This window comes from Coregonus clupeaformis, unplaced genomic scaffold, assembly GCF_020615455.1.
Source record: "Coregonus clupeaformis isolate EN_2021a unplaced genomic scaffold, ASM2061545v1 scaf1614, whole genome shotgun sequence".
Classification (NCBI taxonomy): domain Eukaryota; kingdom Metazoa; phylum Chordata; class Actinopteri; order Salmoniformes; family Salmonidae; genus Coregonus; species Coregonus clupeaformis.
This window is the reverse complement of record NW_025535068.1, coordinates 36,552-42,551: the sequence shown is the minus strand read 5'-3', so window position 1 is coordinate 42,551 and position 6,000 is coordinate 36,552.

Genomic DNA, 6,000 nt, shown 5'->3' with positions numbered 1-6,000 from the left:
TGAGATCTTGTGTGGAGCCCCAGATCGAGGGAGATTTTCAGTGGTCTTGTATGTCTTCCATTTCCTAATAATTGCTCCCACAGTTGATTTCTTCAAACCAAGCTGCTTACCTATTGCAGATTCAGTCTTCCCAGCCTGGTGCAGGTCTACAATTTTGTTTCTGGTGTCCTTTGACAGCTCTTTGGTCTTGGCCATAGTGGAGTTTGGAGTGTGACTGTTTGAGGTTGTGGACAGGTGTCTTTTATACTGATAAGTTCAAACAGGTGCCATTAATACAGGTAACGAGTGGAGGACAGAGGAGCCTCTTAAAGAAGAAGTTACAGGTCTGTGAGAGCCAGAAATCTTGCTTGTTTGTAGGTGACCAAATACTTATTTTCCACCATAATTTGCAAATAAATTCATTAAAAATCCTACAATATGATTTTCTGGAAAAAAAAATCTCAATTTGTCTGTCATAGTTGACGTGTACCTATTATGAAAATTACAGGCCTCATCTTTTTAAGTGGGAGAACTTGCACAATTGGTGGCTGACTAAATACTTTTTTCCCCACTGTATTTATAAATAAATAAATAGGATTATTCTGATCCAGATACCACAATATCAAGATCACAGAATCTGGATTTTCAGGGCTTTGAACAGGCCTACAATTTGCCATCTACGACTGGACAGGTTATGGTACTACTTCTACACTGTCATAGAGAAACAGAAATGAGTAAATTGCATAAAAGGTACCTAGATAAAAAGATAACCTTTATATCACTAATAAGTAAACACATTTGACACTTCTCAATATAACAACTGACCACATACCTATACTGTGGTCAATTTAACATAATGAACCTTTGGCTATCATTTACATTTTACATTTTGTAAGAACATTTTAAAACTTTGTCACATTAGTTGCATTGAAATGCCTTGCTTGTAGTGCCTTTCACCTTTCTAAATCCACCCTGAATCCACCCTTCCAGTGGGATCAAGATAATCCTGATTTCCATAAAAACTAGCATCAAAATGATCCTAATCACTTTTGAAAAACGACATTTAATCCTGATTAAAGTCTTACTCGTCTCCTTTTCGCTTAATTTCTCCTGATTTACTTAAAAGGCCCAGCGCAGTGAAAACCTAGACTTTCCTGTGTTTTATGAAGTTGGAATAATACTGTGAAAATGACCCTTTTACTGCCGTTTTGGTGGGATGGAGTTTTGTCCTGCCTGGTGACATTACCAGGTGGTAAATTAGTTAGATAAAAAAGAAAGCGTTCCAAACCTCTCTGCCAATAACGTTCCCAACTCAGACCACTCCCAGACAGTCCTTGCTTGAGAAATTGCTCTTTGCTAAGAAGCTATTTTTGTTTATTTTGGACAATTTTAATTTTAAACAATCACAGTACGGTACTTAATTGTAATCCAGAAATTGTAGGATGTTGAGATAAAAACGGCTGCATTGGACCTTTAAGGGCAGAGACATTGATGTGAGCATTCACCGCCATCTAGTGGAGTTGTTGGCAACTGGAATGATTCATATTTACCACAGTTCAAATGAGGCTGCCACCCCAATGTTTGCAGTGGGAATCAACAATGAGTTGACGACAATGAGCCCATCAACCCTTGAAACCCCAAGTAAATTTTTCTGGGTTTTAAAGTCAATAGGAGAGCATCTTAAAGTCCCACTCCAGTCCCCTTTTCACCTAATTTATCACCTGATTCACTTAAAAGGCACATCTCAATAGGTGGTCCAGGTATCCTCATGACATGGGGGGTGGGCCTTTCCTATTTTTTTCTCTATTGCTCCTCTATAGACAGGTTGGCTGACAACATCACGAAAATTATGCCCACGCTTTGATGGGGCCGGAAGCTATGCTTTGTTATGATTCTGAATGGTCAGATGGCTAGCAACAATGACAAGAAGCTGCCATGTGGAGAATCGTAGGTGGCTCGTTTCAGCTAGTTTTATCTTGTTCTTGATACCATGCGTCTTGTTTTGAGGTGTTTTGACAGATTTGTCAATGCTAATATGTCAAATACGCTAGCTAGATAAACTACTAACAATGTATTAGAGACAAGTACTCATTGTGCAAATGTATTTGTTTTCAATAAACATTTGGAGACCAAATATAGTTTACATGTTGTCAACAACCTAAGTCAACCCCCTCCGTTTTGCCCCATAGTTGCGCACGCGTTGGTTTTGTTGCTAAACAACCAACCCGTCTATTGTTCCTGCAAGCAAAGGGGGACGCCGAAGACAATCAGACCAACTCCTTGAAGTTTGCAGTCATCTAAAAATACACTATTTTGCGCAAAACATATTTTGTTACCATGAATTGTGTGTACATTACTGTATTTAAATGTAGAATGTTTTTTTTAACAGCAAGTTCCAAAATAGCTGGAGTGCATCTTTAAAGGTGAGATTGGATGACCAAATCCGAATCCCTATCCAGAATTTAAAAAATCAGTTTTGAAATACCCAATTCTAAGATTTAATCCTATACGATTACTGAAATCCGATCAGATAACTTTTGAAAAACTGTGTCCAGGGCCAAGTTTTTCAAAAACTTTTCTGATCTGATTTTGACAATCTGATTCAAATAAATCTTAGAATTTGGTACTTCAAAATTAAAAAATGAGATTCAAATCCTATGGGATTCGGATTTGGTAATCCAATTAGATTTTTAAAATCAGGATTAAATGTTTTTGCATTTTTTTCAAAACTCAAAAAAGGTAATGATTACAATAGTTCCAAATCTGAAAATTATAATAATCTTGATACCACTAGAAGGGTGGATTTATACTGAACAAAAATAAACGCAACATGCAAACATTTCTATTGAGTTACAGTTCATATAAGGAAATAAATTCATTAGGCTCTAATCTATGGATTTCACATGACTAGGAATACAGATATGCATCTGTTGGTCACAGATACCTTAAAAAAGGTAGGGGCATGGATCAGAAAACCAGACAGTATCTGGTGTGACCACCATTTGCCTCATGCAGGGCGACATCTCCTTCGCATAGAGTTGATCAGGCTGTTGATTGTGGCCTGCTGTCCCACTCCTCTTCAATGGCTGTGCAAAGTTGCTGGATATTGGTGGGAACTGGAACACGCTGTCGTCACGATCCAGAGCATCCCAAACATACTCAATGGGTGATGCGTCTGAGTATGCAGGCTGTGTACAGATCGTTGCGACATGGGGCTGTGCATTATCATGCTGAAACATGAGGTGATGACGGCGCATGATTGGCACGACAACGGGCCTCAGGATCTCGTCACAGTATCTCTGTGCATTCAAATTGCTTTTGATAAAATGCAATTGTGTTTGTTGTCTTATGCCTGCCCATACCATAACCCCACCGCCACCATGAGGCACTCTGTTCACAACGTTGACATCAGCAAACCGCTCGCCCACACGACTCCATACACATGGTCTGCGTTTGTGAGGCCGGTTGGACAAACTGCCAAATTCTCTAAAAACGATGTTGGAGGCTTATGGTAGAGAAATTAACATTCAATTCTCTGGCAACAGCTCTGGTGGACATTCCTGCAGTCAGCATGCCAATTGCGCGCTCCCTCAAAATTTGAGACATCCTCAAAACAAGGCCACTAAAATGTGCAGTTTTGTAACAACACAATGCCACATGTCTCAAATTGAGGGAGCATGCAATTGGCATGCTGACTGCAGGAATGTCCACCAGAGCTGTTGCCAGAGAATTGAATGTTAATTTCTCTACCATAAGCCTCCTCCAACGTCTTTCTAGAGAATTGAGCAGTTTGTCCAACTGCCCACCCTACGGCTGCGCCCTTGCCCAGTCATGTGAAATCCATAGATTAGGGTCTAATTAATTCATTTAAATTGACTGATTTCCTTATATGAACTGTAACTCAGTAAAATCATTGAAATTGTTGCATGTTGCGTTTATTTATGTTCAGTATAGTTTACGCCTCTGTTTTCATGACAGCGCAAAAGTAGTACCATAACCTGTCCAGTAGATATCTATATCTTATGTAGTATATTAACTTTACTTTGTATCTGACAGGCTCTGTGATCTCCTGGCCCTGGACTTCATTTATCTACAACACTTTGATTACCAATAAATAATTAAATATTCCACAAGAGGTCACCTTTTGTCTATATTAACCATGTGGGCAATTGGCTCTGATCAGTCAGAAAACCTTGGTATAAGCATGGGTCTCTTACAGCTTTAGTGTCAAGAGCACCCATATGCATTATACTCAACACAATAGTTAGATTACAGCAATCTAACATTCCTTTAAATAAATCTCATTATTAAATGTGTTTTCGGAACCCAACAATCTTTCAGATGTGTGCAGTCAACGCAGTGTTGGGGGGAAACTGTGCATGTTAAAGAACAGCATAAGGTTATGGATGCACTCATCTTTATAATGAGGTCAAGAGGTCATTCTGAAGAAATCCACAGGGATTGATGACAGAAATAACACTGCAATTACCTTCTGTGCACATCAACTGGCAAATTCACTGTTGATTTGTAATACACAATGTGGATATCACAACCTTTTTAGTCAAAGTTACGAGTTGCCTTGCTCTATGGTCCATACCAGCGAGAATCAACTGCTAGAACCTTTTTAGCACCATTAAAAAGTGTGCGTTAGGTAAGGATATTGTCAATATTTTCACCCATGTAAGAGGAAACCAGAGTTTTAGTTAGTCACTCAGTGAGTTGTAGCTGTGAGAAGCAGGAGTGGTAATTAGACTTGTCACGGTGGGACGGCATTGGTGATGTGATAATGTCACACGGAGCCGGAGCAGTTGCCAACATTGAATAAAGGGTGTGTTCAAAAGAATTACAGATCAAAGAAACACTATTGGAGTGTCTCACGGGAGACACGTTTACGTCAAAGACTAATTACACAAGTTGGATCGCTCTTTGCGTGTTACAATAGGTCTGAGCAGCATCACCGAAGCGCATCAGCTGTAAACAAACTGAAACACTGCATATTCATGGTAACTGACATGTACCATGCCTTCATCCTTGTCCAAAATGAGCCCACACCTGCTTGATGCTGCCCCCACTGTTGTTACTGCCCAACTGCTAGCTACTGTATGACAAAACATTACTCCGCTAGCTACATCTGCTGAGAGTGAGGATCACCTTGCTCAATATAAAGTACTAACAACTTGTGGCATGAAATCTTAAATAGGCTTTAAAAATGAAATCTTAAATAGGCTTTCTGAAATTAATTGTTCTTGTGAAACCAACACCTGACCCACAGATAAATCACCAGCCATAAAAGCATGACTGATGTCACCTGCTGTTTACATACGCATGCATAGTAGACTATACGAGCTGATTAAAAGTAAGAAGTCAAATCATTATACATGGTCCACTTTATTTTATACGTTTCACTTGATAACAAGAGGTGAGTTGGTCTACAGAAGGCCTGCCCAGGAAGCAGGTATGGTAGAAATAAGAAAAGAACAGAAATGATAAGAGTTCAAAAGAGAAAAGGGGTGCACAGCAGTCAGTGGGGGGGAAGAAACTGGCTGTAGAGAAGAGTATGAAATCAGTGAAATGAGAAGGGAAGGGTGGAGGAGAGTTCTGGGGCCAAGAGAGAGATATGTAACACTGTTCAACAAGCATGACTTGAATTCAGGGGGAGGGAGTGTCCAGTTGTTTAGATTTGAGGAACAAGAAGAGCCTAAAACTAGAGTCGGAGGAACATGTCCGTCGTACAGGTCTTTTGTGACAACTGTGGAATATGGGCCTGCCAAGTAACATCAAGCCTTTAAATAGTGAGAGAACTAAAAAACGAACATAACATGCAAGCGATTTGCCCTGCCCTAAATTCAAGCTTTGATTGTCCTCTAGTAACAATAAGGTCCTGTCACTTCTTCCAACTAGGGTTGGGTGGGCCTAAACAAATGTTCCACATGTCTGGAGAAAGTAGGGTTAAATATGAATGTATGGGCTGTGTGTGTGTGTGTGTGTGAGAGAGAGCGAGAGAGTTCATGTATGTATGCA